Below are 19,683 nucleotides of genomic sequence, written 5' to 3'. Positions count from 1 at the left end.
CAAAGTGTTTGATTCATTTCTGTTTCTTAGATACACAAGAAAGAAAGAGAGAAAGTGAGAAAGGGCGGATGGCGAGAGAGAGAGAGAGGGAGAGAAAGAAAGAGAGAGGGAAAGAAAATGAGTAAGCCTTATTCATTTTAGGATTGAATATATTTGTGCATGTATATCTCTGTGTGTATGTGTAGAAAATCTCATCATATAAGGTTTTTGTGAACATGAGTTTGCAGTACTGGCATCCCCTATTGAGACAATGTGACAATTATGTCATAGATGGTGGTGTAAACCTGGCTGTAGGTTTTAATTTGCTAAAATACTTAAATAACTTACATCTTGAACATAGATACTTTGTTGTTGACTATAAAACAGTCACAGAATATCCAGCTTCCCTCTAATCCAGTGACCTTGCTGGACTCGTCATCTGGGAGGTCTTTGTGATTTTATCTTATCTGTATTTGAGCATCATAAAGATGAGTAGCTAACGTGTGGTTAATAAACCCCAGCTGGGCATTTTCAAGGTGAATAAACACACCATTTTTTTCCTACTGTTTTTTCATGTGGAAATGATGAATAAAAGTCACAATTCTCATTTTCATTCTAAGTGGAAAAGTAGAAATAATATCAACTTATGATACTTGAGGCTATTATAAAGTGTTTTAGAGACACCCTGAAAGTTTCAAGTAGTTATAACGACAGTCAAATTTTATGGCTGCCTGTAGATTTTCATGATCAAAGAAAAAGTAAACAGAGAACACTTTTTAGGCTGAAAGATATTCAGGACTTTACAATTGTTTTTTGGCCTTCCTTTTATTCTTAGAGTGATTAATAGTTTCACAGTGTAAAAGCATCCACATTGGGGATTAAGTAACTGAGTGAATTGGATTCTTGAATCCATTCTTCATCCATTGCAGGCATTTTGCATAATATATTACCTCAGTGATTAAAAATACAATGACTTAGATACAAGAGAAAGTCTTCACAACTTTTCAATTTTCCATTCTAGTACATTTCATAAGTTTTAACTCAATGTTTCTTATTTTACTAAAAAGCATATTAGTACAAGTAATGAAATTTGAAAAGAGGTATAGATTAGGTTTTAGTACTTTTGATATTAATATGCTGATTTTAATGATTGTACGTATTACAATAGAATGTCCCCGATTATAGGAAATGGACACCATGTACATGAGTAAAGGGACAATATGTTTATAACATATTTTCAAATGGTTCAGAAAAAGTAATAGGTATACATATTTATGGGGATATAGGCACACATATGTATGAATATGTATACAATGTATGTATGTGTACATATGGATATACATATATGTTCATAAATATATACATACATGTGCATATATAGGCACACCTGTGTATATGCATGTATGAGGCATATGCACATGATATACATAAACGTAACCATAGGCATAATATGATATACATAGACAGTTTAACAGATGATATCCATATGTTTATGTACATATGCATGCAAATTATCCCCATTGCTATATCATTAAAACACATTTTGCGTTTTTTTATGTTTTACATAAAATGTAACGTATAATTTGTAAATGTTAAAAATTTGTACATTTGTGGAATATGAATAAATAACATACCAAAGCTCTTTTAATCTTTTTAAATTGACAAATATTGTGCATATGATATACACCATGATGTTTTGACATATGTGTACATTGTGGAATGACTATATGAAGCTAATTCACATAACCATTATTCACATACTTGAGATTTTTTTTGTGATGACTATGCTTAAAATCTACTCTCTTAGCAATTTTAAAGCATGCGATACATTGCTATTAATTATAATTACCATGTTGTACAACAGATCTCTTAAACTTATCCCTCTTGCCTAACTGAAATTTTGTATCCTTTGACCAATATCTTCCCAGTCCCTCCTACCACCAGCCTGCTAGCCCCTCATAATCATTATTCTATCCTCTGCTTTCATGAGCTCACAACATTTTTAGGTTTCACATTTAAGTTAGATCATGTGGCATTTGTCTTTCTGTGCCTGGCTTATTTCATTTAACATAATGCCCTCTGGGGACATGCATGTTGTTGTAAATGACAGGAATTCCTTTTGTAAGGCTAACTAGTATTCCACTGTGTAGATAGAATGTTTTCTTTACCCATTCATCTACTGATGGTCATTTAGGTTGATTCCATATCTTGGCCATTGTAAATAATGCTGTAATGAACATGGGAATGCAGATATCTCTTTGACAAACTAATGTCATTATTTTACATATATAGCCAGTAGTAGGATTGCTGAATCATATGGTAGCTCTTTTTTTAATTTACTGAGAAATCACCATACTGTTTTCCATAATGGCTGCACTAATTTACATTACTACCTACAGGGTGCGAAGGTTCCCTTTTGTCTACATCCTCACCAAGACTTCTTATCATTGTCTTTTTTGTAACAGTCATTCTACTGTGTGTCAGGTGATATCTCACTGTAGTTTTAATTTGCCATTCCCTGATGATTAGTGATGTTGAGTACTTTTTCTATGCCTATTAGTTTTTTGTCTTCTTTTTTTGTTTTATTTGTTTTCTTTTGAAAAAATGTCTACTTAGTTTCTTCGCCCAGTTTTTAATCAGGTTATTTGTTTTCTTGAGTTGCTTGAGTTCCTTTGCATGTTTTGGACATTAACTTTTTATCAGATATTTGGTTTGCAAATATTTTCTTACCTTCAATAGGTTGTGCCTTAATTCTGTTGATTGTTTCTTTGGCTGTGCAGAAGCTTTTTAGTTTTGTGTAATTCCATTGCCTATTTGTGCTTTTGTTGCCTGTGCTTTTGGGGTCATATCCAGTGTCATGAAGCTTTTCCCCTGTTTTCATCTTGTAGTTTTATAGTTTGAGATCTTATATCTAAGGCTTTAATCCGTTTTGAGTTTTTTGTGTAGTGTGAGATGAAAATCTAATTTTATTCTTCTTCATGTAGATACCCAATTTCCCAGCACCATTTATTGAAGAGACTCTTCTTTTTCTCATTATGTGTTTTTGGCATCTTCTACCTTTGGTTATTTTGAGTAATACTACCATGAACATTTGTGTACAAGCATTTTTTGAGAGCCAGTATTCAATTCTTTTGTGTATATTCCTAGCAGTGAAACTTCTGGGTGTTAGGAAAATTTTAAGTTTAGGTTTCTGAAGAACAGACAAACTTTACCCATTCACATTTGTTGTTAGGAGGAGAATTCATAAAGTCATAATGCAGATGTAATCTCTGAATTTAAGCAGTTGATTGTACACTCGAATGCATCTTGCAAACACCTTGAGCAGGACCTGGGGGAAATAGACAGAGCTCAATAAAAGCTATGCCATACCTTCAAGGAATTCTTATTACAGTATCAAGAGATTTCAGGCAAAAGGAGAGATCATTTAAGAAAGGTAGAGCCAGGCATGGTGCAGTGGCTCATGCCTGTAATCCTAGCACTTTGTGAGACTGAAGTGGGTGGACAACCTTGAGCTCAGGAGTTGGAGAACAGCCTGGGCAACATGGCAAAACCCTGTCTCTACCAAAAATGCAAAAAAAAAAAAAAAAATGGCTGGGTGTAGTGGTGTGCACCGATGGTCCCATCTGCTTGGGAGGTTGAGGTGGGAGGATTGCTTGAGCCCAGGAGGTGGAGGTTGCAATGAGCTGAGATCACACCACTACACTCCAGCCTGGATGACAGAGAAAGACCCTGTCTCAAAATAAGCAATCAGTTAATTAATAAAAGGAAAAGGAGAGATAAGGGTTTGTGGAATTATGTCACTGTTTTTAAAGGACCTGATAGGGAAGAATACATAAAGTTAAGGATCAGAGGTAAAGTATAAGAGTTCTATACATAATCTGTGATTCAAAAATATACTCTGCATATTTCAGTAAAAGTCTTCTGGACTTTATCTCAGATTTTTTTTTTTCTGGCTGCTCTACTTCTCTCCAATTTCTAACCATACAGATATCCCAGGTGTCTTCTCTAAGCACTGTCTTTATCTACTCACACTCCCTAGAAGTCATTAAATGTCATGACTTTAAATGTGTTGCGTACACAGACAGTTCTCTGTTTGTTCATCTCCAGTCAGAACCTCTTCTTTAAACTCCAGAATTATCTGCCTGCATGTAAGACTCTTCCATAGGTATCAAATTGACACTTAAAATGTAGTATGTCCGATACGAAACACTTGACTTTGCCTCCCAAACCTAGTCCTATCTCTGTCTTCACCATCGTAGTAAGTTCACACCCAACTATCAGAGTTCAGACCAAATATTCTGCCTCTTTCTTAAACCCCACATTTAATGTGTTAACAAATCCCATTGGCTCTGTCTTCCAGATGTATTTGTATTCTGCCACTTCTCACTGTCTAAACTGCCCCCTCCCTTGTTCCAAGTCATCATCGTCTCTCACCCAAAATACTGCAATACCCTCCTAATGGGTCACTCTACTTAGTTATTTTTCTGGGTATCTGGTCATAGACAGTCTTATCGGTGAGGTCTTCCCAAATAACCCTATTTAAAGTAGCACGCCAGCAATCCTAATTCCATTTCTCACTTTGTTTTCTTCTATAGAACTTTATATCATTAAGTAAATTTTATGTAATACTTATTGATATATTCCATCTTCCCCTAAGTTAGACTTTGAGCTCTAAAGAGCAGTGACTTTTGTCTGATTTTTATTTTTTTTTTTAACTGGGTGTGTATGGAGCCTAGAATGGTGTTCTGGATGTAAAGGCTTATTTTAGGTATTTTTGTATGAATGAATGAATAACAATATATTTGGAATACTTGTACAATCTTCCTTGTGATAGACAGTACTTACCTAAAGTTAATTTAATAAGGTTTCCAAGAAATCAGTTATATTAATGTTTATTTAAAAATAGTTTAGAGCCTAAAGATACTCGAAAGCCAGGAGACAATTATATATAAAACATTTTCAGAGCAAATACATACTTCCCTAAGAGGTTTGGATTAAAGGGTGCCAACTCAGATTGATCTGTGGCCTTCAGCAGTGTAAGTATAAACCCACTTTTAATCCTCTAGTGAAATGTTTCTGGACTTAGTAGCTGCAGATCATGGTTGTAGTTGTGTTTCTGCAATACACCAGTGATGGGATAACTGGGCAAGTTGCTTAATTCGCTTTGAGCTTAAGCTGTAAATTGGTGATGACAGTAATAATAAGGGCCTCACAAGATCACAGTGAAGATCAGCTGAGATTATGGGCTGGTTTTATAAAATTCTAAACATTCTACAGGATAAGGATAAAAACTATGTTTTCAAACAGAGAAAACATATACAAAGTAATAAGCTCAATGCTACATTTGTCTAACCAGGGAATATTTCTTGACTGTGGAGTATATTTAAAATTTGATGGAAGGGATTGTTCTAGCCTGCTTGACAGAATATTTTAGGCCCTATTAAAATATTTTGATCACTTATGGTTTACAAACGTGATTTCCAGGCTTCATAAATGGGCATGGCTTTCTCAGCTGTATGTTAGATCAAGCCTACTCCCCTCTTCCTCCACCCAGGCTTCTTCTTCCATCCTATTTATTGTTGTTGTTGTTGTTATTATTATTATTATTATTATTTGGGATGGAGTCTCACTCTGTCATCCAGGCTGGAGTGTAGTGATGCGATCTTGGCTCACTGCAACCTCCATCTCTGGGTTTAAGTGATTCTCCTACCACAGTCTCCTAAGTAGCTGGGATTACAGGCATGCACCATCATGCCCAGGTATTTTTTTTTTTTTCGTATTCTTAGTGGAGATGAGGTTTCACCATGTTGGCCAGGCTGGTCTTGAACTCCTGACCGCAAATGATCCTTCCACCTCAGACTCCCAAAGTACTGGGATTAGAGGCATGAGCCACTGAGCCCAGCCATCTTCCACCATTTTTAAATATTAGTCTGGCAAATGCAGACCCAGCAGGTAGCTAAAGTACACACATATAGGACAGAGTGAGTTTTAAGGATGTTGATAGCAATCTCGGTCTCAAATCTGCCTGGGGACTTTAGTTCACTAAAATGTCTATCCCATTTGATCAAGTAAACCTTAGCTCCTTCTTCATTGTCATAGTCATCACTTACCCAACACTGACTGTCATCTTAGTGCCAATAACTCACCTCAGAGTTTCATATACTATTCTTTTTATTCTTTATCAAATCGTCATGAGGTCAGCACAGATGGTCCCTGACTTACGAGTTTTGGACTTCACTATGGTGTGAATGCAATTTGCATTCAGTAGAAACTATACTTCTGCGTCTATACAACCATTCTGTTTTTCACTTTCAATATACTATTCAATACAATACATGAGATATTCAGCACTTTATTATAAAATAGGCTTTGTGTTACAAGAGGTTGCCCAACTATAGACTAATTTAAGTGTTCTAAACACATTTAAGCTAGGCTAGGTTAACCTGTGGTGTTTGGTAGGTTAGGCATATTAAATTGATTCTTGATTTGAAATATTTTCCACTTATATTTATTAGAACAGAGCCCCAATGTAAATTGAAAAGCATCTGTATTATTCTCATTTTATGATGTAATAAATTGAACTCAAGGGGTAAGATAATTTTTAAGAAGAGGTGGCAGAATTGGCTTTAAATTCAAATCTAACTTCAACACTCATGATTTTGTGACCATGTAAGTCTCTTTCATAAGACCCACATTTCTTCATTTTGTAGATGCAAGTAGATATGTAATTCCGTAAAGGCAGGTGGTCTCAACAGAAAAGGAGCAGAAGGAGAGAAAGAAAAAAATAACCATAAAAAGAAATAGACATAGCACAAACATGAGGACTTGAAAGCGGAGACATTTCTTCCATTTTTATCACAACGCTTTCTTGGAGCTAGGCCTACTCTCACCTAGACTTGACCTGGTTTCTTGAAGACTTTGGCACATGAGTGTGCATATTTCCCTGGCCTCCTGTGGGTGCAGAATTTTGTTGGAGTATTACTTACTTGTTCCTGTTGACTCTAGACTGTCTAACAAATATATAATCTAAAAACAAAAAGTATTCTCAGATCACCTAAATATTCAATAAATAGATTTGATGGATATACCCTTCCTTGTATTGCTTTCAGATTCTTGGTAAAACCCTACTGGGCTGTTTGCTCCTTTTACACGTACAGTCCAGCGCTCAATTAAAATAATGTGAGGCTTGCATATATCATGGCCCAGCTTCTAGCTTGCCACTGGCCTTGCTGGTTCTTATTAATGATTCATTTCTTTTGACAGGAGCAGCAACATTTCAGGACTTCTTGGGTGGAAGAAAGTTGGCAGAGAGAAAGTCCACAGTGAGTAGTTAAACATTATATGAATTAATACCCCCCATCAATAGTTTAATGGATGAAATGCATTGATTGCTGTGAGAATTATGCTGAGGTCTACAGTAATAAGCAGAAATGTCTGATTTGACGTCTTTAAAAAAAAATATGTCTGCAACGTAATCTACTACCAATTACACAACAACCCCACCAAAGTAGTGCTGAGTGGTCCCACTACAGTAGTAACATGTTATAAAGGCTCAGGTTTCAGTACAATTAGCTTCTGGCTGTAGTTTATTACCCCATTTGAGATTTAAAACTTTTTTTTCCATTGCATTCCAACAATGCTTATGTGTCTGGGGCTAACACTTTAAAACAATAATGGAACGACAAATATCTGTCTGGCTGGAGTTTGCCCAAGAAGAATGGTGTATTAGAGTTTTTTTTTTTTTTTTTTTTTTTTTATCAAGCAAGGTAGAGTGGATAAAACAAAAACAACGTCTTTAATTACTCAAAGTGACCAAGGCTATAATGTTTTACTAAGAAAAAAAAAATGCCTTTCTTTGGCATTTTGTAGAAAATGTAAGAAACACTTTGGGGCATACGGTCATCCCTGTTTATATACAGGCAATTTCCACATGATGAAAAAGCAGTTCAGTCAATCATTCAGACCCATCTACCTAATTAATGACTGTTCATGGGATGTCTGATCTGAGATGGATGATGAATCTTTCCTTGGATTGTCTAGTACTACACAAAATTGGTAGTCAGGTTTGAGTTTTTAAAATTTCTTTTATGGTAATGATGACTGTAGAATTTATTGAGAGTCTATTCTGTATTCTGTGGGTGTGTACTGTGCTAATGTTTATGTGCATCATCTTATTTAATTCGCCGAAAACCTGTTAAGTTAGTTACTACTATTTTTCCCATTTTATAGATGAGGAAACTGAGGCTTAGAAAACCTGAGGAATTGAATGGTTGCATAGCTAACAGTAATGGGTCTTGAACTGATGCTTTGGGAATCTACTCGTGAGGCTTGAAACACTATGCAGTGCTCCGTGTTGATGATGATGAATAAGAAGCCTGTGGAATCTTGTTGCTAATAATCTCCTGCATGTTTTGTTAAAATTCTCTTTCCTCCAGAAATTTAAGCCATTTTCTTTCATGTCTCACATGTCTGTTCTCTTTATTCTAATTTCCATTTGAATTTTTATTTTAATCCAAACTTATTGTTTACTCCTCCTATCCCTCAGACTGTGTGACCTCACACTTCCCTGTGGCTATTAGGACACTGAGCAGGGTGAGGTGAGGCAGGGAGATGAACTTTTTCTCCGTTAGTGTTCATTGAGACAGTTCACTTGGCAACCCTCACTTTTAGTGAAGGATGGAGTTCTAGAGATGGAGGAATCAGTGGGATTGGAATCCAAGAGTTTACTTCCCTAGAGTCAATACACGATATCGATTCTTTGATGCCTCACTCGACTCAAGATTTTTAAACTCCTTCTAACATTAGATATTGTCAGGTCTAGAGAGCAACCCACATCAGTGTGATGTTTCTCTACCTAAGGCTGCAGTGACACATACATTTTGACACCGAAAGGTACTGACTTCACTAAAATTACCTTTTTAAAAAATCCCTTGGAATAAAAAAGATACTTTATGCGTATTAAAATATTAATATACAAAACAATTACAAAGGTAACCTATGTAAAAATCTATCTGACAGAGCCAAGGTGTGTTGGCATGCAGTGCTTTTGCCACAGGAAGGGGTACATCTCTTTTTCTTTTATTCTTCTGAGGCTCTTTATAGCTCCTGGCACATTGGCTTCCCACTCTGGGATGGCTTGAGAAGCAACTTGTCATTTTTCTTCATTTGGGCAGTAGTGTCCCTCAGCTAAGGTCGTCTTTGGTTCTGTTATTGTAGAGAGAACTACTTTGTTACATGGATTTGTCACTTCTGATGAGCTGCAGTTGTGTCTTCAGCCTGAAATGTCATTCCTCAGCTCTTGAGCTTGGAACGTGCCTACTTCAGGAGGCATATGCAATGTTGCCTCTTCCCTGTGGCTCCCCCTTCTTCCCTTTCTTACCTCGGGTGCAGTTGCTTTCTCATTTGTGCCCCTAACACTTCATACATCATACTGAACTATAAATTCTTCCTCTGTGAGGCTGTACTCACCTCATGGGGCACTCTGGCTCATTCATTTCTTGTCTGTATCCACAGCACACGGTAAAATGGAAGGTACATATTGGGTTTATGATCAATGTTTCTTTCTTTTCCTCTATGTATTTTATTGTACTTCAGGTTCTGGGTACATGTACAGAACATGTAGGATTGTTGCATCGGTACGTACATGACAATATGGTTTGCTGCCTCCATCCCCCTGTCACCTATATCTGGCATTTCTCCCCATGTTATTCTTCCCCAACCTCCCTACCCCCCTCTTTCCCTTCCCTATTCCCCCCACAACAGACCCTGCTGTGTGATGCTCCCCTCCCTGTCTCCATGTGTTCTCATTGTTCAGCACCCACCTATGAGTGCGAACATGTGGTGTTTGATTTTTTTTGTTCTTGTGTTGGTTTGCTAAGAATGATGGTTTCCAGGGTCATCCATGTCCCTACAAAGGACACAAACTCATCATTTTTTATGGCTGCATAGTATTCCATGGTGTGTACGTGCCACATTTTCCTTGTCCAGTCTATCATTGATGGGTATTTGGGTTGGTTCCAGGTATTTGCTATTGTAAACAGTGCCACAATGAACATACGTGTGCATGTGTGTCAATGTTTCTTATCCTGCAATGAGGTTCCATGTCTCTGGATGTGTGTTCTATCCATCTAAAATCCTTACATTTTATAATATTTATTATATGTACAGAAAAGCAGCTGTTGACCCAGGAGCCATGATGTTTGATTACTTGTCATTGTTCTGCAACTAACTGGGCTTCAATTTTATCATCTGTAAAATCAGAGAAGTAAATTGAATTTCTTCTATTTTCATTTATTCATGAATAATTCAAGATATATTAGCCAAGTATCTGTTTTTCCCTAAACACTGGACTAGATAACTTCTTCAGCATAAAGCATCACATAGTTTAGTTAAAATACTAAAGAAGTTTGTACTTGTGCAGAAAATAGAGTTACTGTAACAATGCTGTCTTTATTAGCTGTGCTACTAAAAGCACAAGTTGACTCAGTTTCAAATATAACCGGAATCAAGATAACAATATTTAGTTTCTAAATCCCATGTGTCCTTCAAACCATACAAACTGTGTCAACTCATCCTAAAAAATCAGTTGCTTCAGTGATCACAAGTTAAGATTTCTGCAATCCATGGTGACATTTGTTTTACCTTCTTAAATCAGTATGGATACTGATTTAATGTGTGTTTTATACATTTAAGCAGAAGTAAAAAGTCTTTGAACTAACGGAAATCTATGCATTTGTTCAACAGATATTTATTAAGCATGTAATACCTCCCTAACATTGTGATATTTGCCCAAGATACAAAAATCAAATTGGGTCTCTGTCATTGAGGTGTTTATACATGTTCAAAGGAAATATGAATGTAAATACACCAATATTGGCAGGACTCTGATGGAAGAATGTTTAAGTACAGTAATAGCCGACCAGAAGAAATGTGCTCTTCTTTGGGACTGGGTAAGGACAGGTTGTTTGTCAGAAAAAAAAAAAAAAATCATTAAGGATTTTCCTGAGTTCCAGTCTTAGTTTTACACATCAGTAGGTGGCACTTGAGGTGAGTCTCAAAAACACCTGTGTAGGTCCCCACAAAGACGAATCTGGGAGGAGGGAGATCATCCCAAGAAAAGAAATAGAAAGAACATTACCAGAGGAATATGAAATAATACATTGTATCTACACAACTGCAAATGCACCATCATGGCTAAAAGGAAAGAGACAACCTTAGTCTCAGGGAGACTAGTAGCTGCAGAGTAGACAGGGGCAGGAGGAGTACATAGTTTCTTGGCGAAGATGCAAAAATTAGCAACTTTACCCCGAACATAGAGGGAAATCTGGGAGGGTCTTATGCAGTAGAGCAAGATGAGCACGTTTCAGAAACCATGGACAACTTTATATGTGATCAGAATTCCTTGCTAAATCATGAAATCTGAATTTTAAACTCAGAAATGCTTGCGTTCTCTTCCATAGGCATTTTTGCCTAGTTTGTTATTTTTTCAGTGAATGGAATTACAAACTCAAATATGATTATACTATAAGAATGAAAATAGGGATGTGGTCTCTCATCAAAATCTACTTTCTGCATCTAAGATTGGACCCATATTAAATTCCTTAATTGTAATTTTTTATTTTGAGATGGTGTCTCATGGTGTTGCCCAGGCTGCTGGAGTGCAGTGGCACCACCTTGGCTCACGGCAACCTCTGCCTCCTAAGTTCAGGCAATTCTTCTGCCTCAGCCTACAAAATAGCTGAGATTACAGGTGCCCATCACAATGCCCAGCTACATTTTTTAAATATTTTTAGTATAGATGGGGTTTCACTATGTTGGCCAGACTGGTCTCAAACTCCTAACCTCAAGTGACCTACCTGCCTGGGCCTCCCACAGTGCTGGGATTACAGGCGTGAGCCACAAAGCCTGGCCATCTATTTTTTCCCCCTAGAAAAAAGTGATCCAGTGGTCAGAGATCACCTCTCAGTGGGGGTCCAAGCACATCCTTGGGTTTTTGCTCTTCAGGCTTCCATTTATGATCTTGAAATGAAGAAGAAAATAAAGAATCAAACCATGAAGATTGAGATGGTTTTAGTAAGAAAAATCAAAGTAGATTCACCACATTGGTTTCAAGTAAAAATGCATTGATTGCTTATTCCTGAAAAGCAAAACCACAACCCTCAATCAAAAGTCTATAGTTATTTGATTAGCTGTGACTCAGGGGTTATTGATATATCAATAGTAAATAGAAAACATCTTAACTGAGAGTCATTCAGAACAAATACTGTCAACTCTATTGATCATTTGTTTATGAGAAGTTGTAGCAGGCAAACAGTTGGAAAACTTTTGAATCATTCTTTCTGAGAAAAGACAAAGAAAGAAAATGTCATCACTGGGACAATGCAATAACTTCCTAACTGGTTTAGTATCTGAAATAGTTCCCTATTCTAATCTATCTTTGCCATATTACCTACAGAGCTCGTCAATTAGAAGTTACACAAAAGCCAGGCATGGTGGCTTACACCTATAATCCCAGCACTTTGGTAGGCCAAGGCAGGTGGATTGCTTGAGCCCAGGAGTTCCAGACCAGCGTGGGCTACATAGAAAGACCCTGTCTCTACAAAAAGTACAAAAATTAGACAGATGTGGTGGTGCACACCTGTAGTCCCAGCTACTCTGGAGACTGAGGTGGGAGGATTACTTGAGCACAGGAGGTGGAGGCTGCAGTGAGACAGTGCACTCCAGCCTGAGCAACACAGCAAGACTCTGTCTCAAAAAAANAAAAAAAAAAAAAAAAAAGAGAGAAAAAGAGAGAAAAAGAAAGAAAATGAAGTTACACAAATCTCAGTTTTAATCTTGGCTCTGCAAGTTTCTCATGGAATGAGCCTCTGTTTTGTCATCTGTAAAACTGAAATAACAATGCCTATTTTAGGAGAGAGGGGATGTAGTAAGGATTTAAAGGAAACCCTTCGGTATGGGGTCTTGTGCTATGTAGGTCTGCAACACAGTTTGGGTAAAGCAATGGCACACTGTGGTTAATGTTTAACTTTTCAACTAAGCTTGTTATTTATGGTTCTAAGCTAATTGCCTACAATAAGATAGATCCAGGCACAAAAGGAATTTTGTTTCTAATAGCTGAATTGTAATTAAGCCTCTACTTGTTGAACATGGAACACTATGAATATAAATCTTCTCGGAACATCCTGAAGCTCAAATGTTTAAGATTTACACATCATCACTTGGGGACAACTTGATGGCTTCCAAAGAGGAAAGTAGAAGAAAGCACTCCTAACAAAAGTGATCACCTTGGTAGCTGTCGGGGTAAACTGGCATTGGTTTTGATGGACTGCAGTGAATATCCCTTGCCCTTTACCAAACAGTATGTCATTGTTATTAAAAAACCAACTGGATAAAATAAATGGGGTGATATTCCACTTGAAACTGGGAAAATCAGCAAAAACAAGATTTTGAAAATGAATTACCAATAATTCTAATTCTTTTCACTAGGTCTAAACCCAATTAAGTGGTGAACCTGGTAAATCATGAGCTAGTGCAACAGCTCTGAGTACCCGGACAGTCATCCTCCAGCAGATACCAGAGAGCAGTAAGGATTAGAGTATCTGGATCCTTCAGTATCTTCATTTAAGTTCTGTTATTAACACCAACAGGGAGCAGAAGCAGAAACACATCATATGAAAGCAGGATTTCTCAAACATTTTGGCCCCCAAACCCCCTTACTCTCTGAAAAACCACTGTGACCAAAGGGCTTTTTGTTTATTGGGGTGCTGCCTAGTATAATATGTATTACATTAGAAATTGAAAGTGAGTAATTTAAAAAAATTATTAATACACTTACAGCAGAAAGAATATTTACATGTAAAACTAAGTAACTTTTTTTAATGAAAAATGACTACATTTTTTAAAAAATGAGAGAGAGAAGATGGCATTGTTTTCCACTTTAATATCTGGTTTAAAAGAAGAGACAGAGTCTTGCTCTGTCACCAGGTGAGAGTACAGCGGCACGATCTTGGCTCACTGCAACCTCCGCCTCCCAGGTTCAAGCAATTCTCCTGCCTCAGCCTCCCAAGTAGCTGGGAGTACAGGTGCACACCACCACATCTAGCTAATTTTTCTATTTTTAGTAGAGATGGGTTTTCACCATGTTGGCCATGATGGTCTTGATCTCTTGACTTTGTAATCCTCCTGCCCCAGCCTCCCAAAGTGCTGGGATTACAGGCGGGAGCCTCTGCACCTGGCCAAAAGGTAGTATCTTTAAAGTTTAGTTGCAATGTGGAGTGTGAAATAGTATCAGGGGGCTTTTTGTACTCAGTTACATTAAAAATCTATCAAATGGTTTTAGCCCTGCATGATCTTAGAACATTCTGCATCAGTTATTTGAAGAGTAATAGTTCACTAAGTCATATGTGTCTTCTAGAGTGTGGATAGGCTTCATTATATCAAACAAACACCTCTGTTACTCTTAGCACCTATCACACCAAAAAAGTCTTGAAATAGCTGGAAACCATGCCTATGGTGGTAGAAACAAGCTTTTCAAAATGCTCATTTTTGCTTGAATGCTTATATTTCATCACGGACAACAAATGTTACCAGTTGTCTTCCTTGAAGTGACAGGTTAACTTCATTCATTTTAGAAAAATTGCCGGCAAAAACCTCAACTATGAATAATCACAATTTGTTCGCTTTTCTTTCACGTAAAAATGATGTTTATATTTAAAAAGTGATTAGTTAACCTGACAACTCGGAGAATTGTACAATAGTATTTTCCCCCTCTTTAAGTAGTCAGAGTATTTTATAAGTGCCTCTCATTTGATCACACAGATTATTAAAAAACACCTAAGCCAAATCCCTATTTAATAAAATTAATGATTTTTATTACTTCCTTAAAGATCTCTTAAATGAAATTGGCTTTATTTAATGCCACTGACTTGATTCAGACTTAAGGTGCCAGTATTGTTTTTGTGCCATCAGTACAGATGTTAACACAGAGGGGAAAGGCAAAGGCCTCATTTTGATTTCTCAGACAACTCCAAGTGGCATAGGCACCATGGACCCCAATTTGAGAACTGCTGTTTTAATTTGCAAAGCCATTTCACAAAACCACATTATTTGTTCTTTATATTTGGCCATTTTATATAAGAGGATGGAGTACTAAGGAGTATTTCAGCACTTAGTGTATGTTAGGAACTTAAAGTGTTTGTGCTCTGAATGGAAAAAACTAGACATACCCAAAATCCAGGTCCCCTGATGTATGGTCCTGTGTTCCTTCTAGTAAAGATTTAATTTGTTATAGATATTAAAGATTTAATTTGTTCTAGATTTGTGTGAACATAGGGAACCAGCATCAGTGTGAAGGAGGAGCATCTAATCCTATAATCTCTGCATTCTGACACAACTCAACCAATTTGTATGGCAGTGAGTGATATTAGTTACCTTGACTTGTTATACTACAAAACTTTGTGGGGGTGCTTTCAGTTCACTAGGATTCAATCTGTGTACACTATGTTCTCAGGAATCACCATTTCTTTACCGGAAGCAGGCCAGTCACCTTCCTATGTGAACTCATGCAGGTCTCCTGAGAAAGGAGCTCTTTTAACTTCAAGTGAAAAAATGTAGCTCATCAAAGAAAACAGGAGGGGGGCTGGGCGTGGTGGTTCATGCCTGTAATCCCAGCACTTTGGGAGGCCAAGGCAGGTGGATCTTGAGGTCAAGTAATCGAGACCATCCTGGCCAACATGGTGAAACCCCATCTCTACTAAAAAATACAAAAATTCGCTGGGCGTGGTAGCGCGCACCTGTAGTCCCAGCTACTTGGGAGGCTGAGGCAGGAGAATCGCTTGAACTGGGGAGGTGGAGGTTGCAGTGAGCTGAGATTGCACCACTGCACTCCAGCCTAGCGCCTGGCAACAGCAAGACTATCAAAAAAAAAAAAAGAAAGCAGGAGGGAACAACCAATCAGGAGGCGGAATGCCCTTATTCCCAGGAGATGGCTGTTCACATAAAAATGATGCTTGCCAAGCCTTTGGCTGCTTCTGGAGTCCAAGGGCCACAAAATAAATGACCTACTGCTAGTTCAGCCCAATCAGGACTAGAGAAAATTCAGACTGTGGTAGGGCGGATTAGCGTGTCCTTCTTCTGTGAACACATGGAAAACTGAAGGTTCCAGGGAGGTGCTTTTGGCACCTTGAAGGAAAGGCAAATGAACTCGGGGAAAAGCTGATACAGATCTGGTGAAACCATACTGGTTAGTCAAGAGAAGGACTGGCCCAATGACCTAATTACCACTCGGTGGGAAAACTGACACCAGCCCTGGAAAATTGCGTCAATATTATGACCTTTAATGGGTACCATTTTAAAAAATACCCATGGCTATCCTAAAAATTTTCCCTTTCTTTATGAGTAAGCACATACTAAGAACCAGTTTCATTTTGGGGGAAAAAAAAGATAATAAAGTTCTTCAAATTTCAGGAGAATCCCACCAAAAGTTCTGGTCTTAAAGGTTAATTAAGTAATTAACTAAATGAGTGATTGTGCTCCTCCTCCTGACCCATAGCATGGGCTCAGATGCCGATGAACTTCTCATTAGTTAATTTAATACCAGGTCAGTGAATCCATCCATATTTTCAGGTCAGAGCTTTCTTAGAAGTGCTTTTTTTTTTTTTTTCTTTTTGGTATGCTGCTGCATCTAAATGCTCTAACAATTGGCGCTGCTCTTGACAGATGCCTTTAAATTTCTTTTTAGCTGTGAAAACATGCTACTGAAAAGAGGGAAAAATTGCCAAATGGACTTGCCTCAATTTTAGTGTGTATCTGTGCTCATAGCGCCAGAGCCACAAAGGGAAATTCATCTAATTAAAGGAGATGTAAATCTGGAAAGCACATGGATTGGCAATGAAAATTAATTAATCCGTTTGTTCATTCACTCAACAGTTCTATAATAAATGGCTACTACATCTTACCAACTGTGAGAATAAACTAACATACAAAAACGAGAGACGGCTTCAGCTCTCCAGGAATTTGGGGGCTACAGTCACTCAATAAATGCTTGTTAATTTGATTTGACTAATTCGCTATATCCCATGGATGAAGTCTTTGGTAGGAAAGTACAGATGTCAGAACAAGTATTCTATGAAGAGTTTTGATTACTAGTATAATAGCCTAAACCCAATCGCTTAGCTGCAAACAGAGTAATTGAATTATGAAATGTTGCTGAGAAGTATATTATTCAACTGAAATTTCAACTTGGGATCTTCCAACAGTTTGCTTAGGTTCCCTTCATCTTTTGTTCAAAGCCCTTTCGGAAACACAGCTTTCAAGACCTAAGCCTTCCTTCACACAGAGAATGTATAACATTCTTGCCTCCCTCTCTCCGATGGCTGATTAGAAGATACTAGAGCTTCCGAGACATCCTTACACTCCCTTCCAGCTGCTTGTGTAAGGCTGGATCCTACAGCTGTGCATATTGTTTTCCGTTTCAATTCCACACCATCATTCTGATATATTTTTCTTCCACTGACTATCTGCTTCTCCCACCAGCCCCAGAATCCCTTTTGTTGAAGATATGTTTGTCTGGACATGAAGGCAATGTGCATGATTTCAGAGTATATAGTTTGAAGTATAAAGATTCTTTCAGAGTTTTTATCACAGTTCTTATTGTTGTGGTCTGTTTTCACAAGCCAATGTGGCCTTCTAATTCCTCAGCTATCTGCCTGCAATTGCAACAAACTTTGCTATAGGTCTTTGTGAATTGCAGAGGCCCAGCTAGAGATTCAGTTTATACTCCTGTCTGCTTCCTAACAGCACTTCTGAAAATTTAGCAACACAGCAGATTTTTTTCTATGAAATTAAGTACCTCTAGAGCTGACTTTTAAATATTTAATGTCTAAATTTGAAAAGCATTTTAATTGTACCACAGCTGTTTTATTCTCCTTTACCATTTAAAATGACTCAAATGCTCTTGATTTTGCCTAGTTGTCCTTCCTGATCAAAGTGAAGAGAAGCTATTTCTTAAATCATATTTTTGGGGACTAAGGAAGAGAGGGGAGACCTCTTGTAGGTTACACAAATTCTCAAGATGGTGGCTCAGAGGTTACGGAAACTCAGTTCCCCCATTGCCCCTTTTCCTTATAGAAAAGTGAAAATAGTTTCATTGTTCATGAAAACTATGGGTGATAGTTCTGTCGCCTTTGAGGGAGGCTCACTTGGGCCTGAGACCATAACATGACAAGGCATCCTCAGGCTCTATCTATACAAGTCAAGACTAGTATAGCTTGGTCAGAAACACTTTTCTCTTTATGTATTACTTGTTCATTGTTACCCCAGATAATAGTTTAATGAGGAATAATAGTAATACTATTATTACTATTATTAAAGTAAAAGATTAGAGATAAAGATAAGAGATCTTTCCTTCTCCTCACGCTCATCAAAGTTATGGTTTCAGGTTTCTTTTAAAGATCAAGAACATGTAGTGCCAAAAACAATTCTCAGTGTTCAATGAGATTGAAAAGAAAAAAAAAAATCTTACTCTGTAGACCTGACATTCCAGCAAAAGGAGGTTAGCAATAAATATGTAATCAAGTAAATATTAAAATAATTTCAGATGACAATTTTTAGGAGAAAATAAAGCAAGATAATGGAGTTGAAAGTAAGTAACAAGGTATTTTGATCAGAGTTAGTGAAAAATGTTAGCTAGAAAGAGAAGATGAAGAAGTTTCCTTTGAGCAGTAACATTTGAGCTGGGAGAGCTTTAGATGATGGTGAGTGGGCACTAGATGCAGAAAATTTGAAGCGAGCTTTCTAGGAAAAAGGATGGTGAACACAAAGTCTTGAAGCTAGAAGATGAGTGGCAAGAAAGATGAAATGGCTGAAGAATAGTGAAGAGTGGAAAACTTTTGGGAAAGAGGTGGAAGAATGCAGACTTTCTAGTTCGTAGTATGGATTTGGGATTTTTTGGTAATTGCAATGGAAAACCATTGGTTCTTGAAGTACATATGAAATCCTGTGAAATTTCTTTCTATACAGTCTTCAATTTCTAATTAACTGAATATCAGAAATGACTCCAGTTCAGTAATAGATCTGCTAGGTATGCTGTTTCTTCTTGGTTCTCAGTGTCTAGCTGAAGTTCCTGGAAGCCACTGGGCAACTCTAGGATCCCAATCTGCAATCCACAGACTCCATTTTAAATTTTACATAAACCCATTTCAAGTAAGCAGAACTTTTAGCATGCATTCAAGCTTTCCGTAGCAGTTACTGTGAGCCCATCTTTAAGCTTGCCATAGCAGGTACTGTGAGCTTACATGTTTGTTTCCCATTTCCATTAGCATGAAAAAAAGTTTAGTAAATATTTCTTATTTTAGAGAGTTGAAGATGAAGTCCAGTAATGTCTGGTTGTTGCAAAGTTAGTAGACTGTTCTCCTTAAAATACATCATGAGGGGAGGTAGTTAGAGCACCTCCTCCTCCTCTTTCTTTATTTTTTGTTTTTGGTAATGAGATGGTATCCTATCTCTGAATATCAGTGGCACATGGATTCGATAAAACATTGCTTTATTAACAGTCATGGACATTGCATTTCCTATCTAGAACTCTTCACATGGGAAATTATGGTGCGCTTACTTAGGTTCTCCTGTTTACCGTAATTACTGAACATTTATTGAGTGCTGAATTCTATGCAGGACACTGTGCTGGGCATTGGGCCAGAAAAGAACAGG

General features: G+C 37.4%; 1 long non-coding RNA gene across 1 annotated transcript in view; it reads left to right on the top strand.

The window, feature by feature from the left end:
* LOC119472297 overlaps positions 1-19,683 on the top strand; it is a 161,458-nt gene that overhangs the window by 8,922 nt on the left and 132,853 nt on the right. The window contains exon 2 of the long non-coding RNA XR_005201417.1: positions 7,243-7,301. This is a non-coding gene — a long non-coding RNA (uncharacterized LOC119472297). The remainder of the gene's footprint in view (positions 1-7,242; positions 7,302-19,683) is intronic.

The sequence above is a fragment of the Cebus imitator genome, unplaced genomic scaffold (genome assembly GCF_001604975.1).
Source record: "Cebus imitator isolate Cc_AM_T3 unplaced genomic scaffold, Cebus_imitator-1.0 Scaffold93, whole genome shotgun sequence".
NCBI lineage: Eukaryota > Metazoa > Chordata > Mammalia > Primates > Cebidae > Cebus > Cebus imitator.
This window is presented reverse-complemented; position numbering and strand designations above follow the sequence as displayed.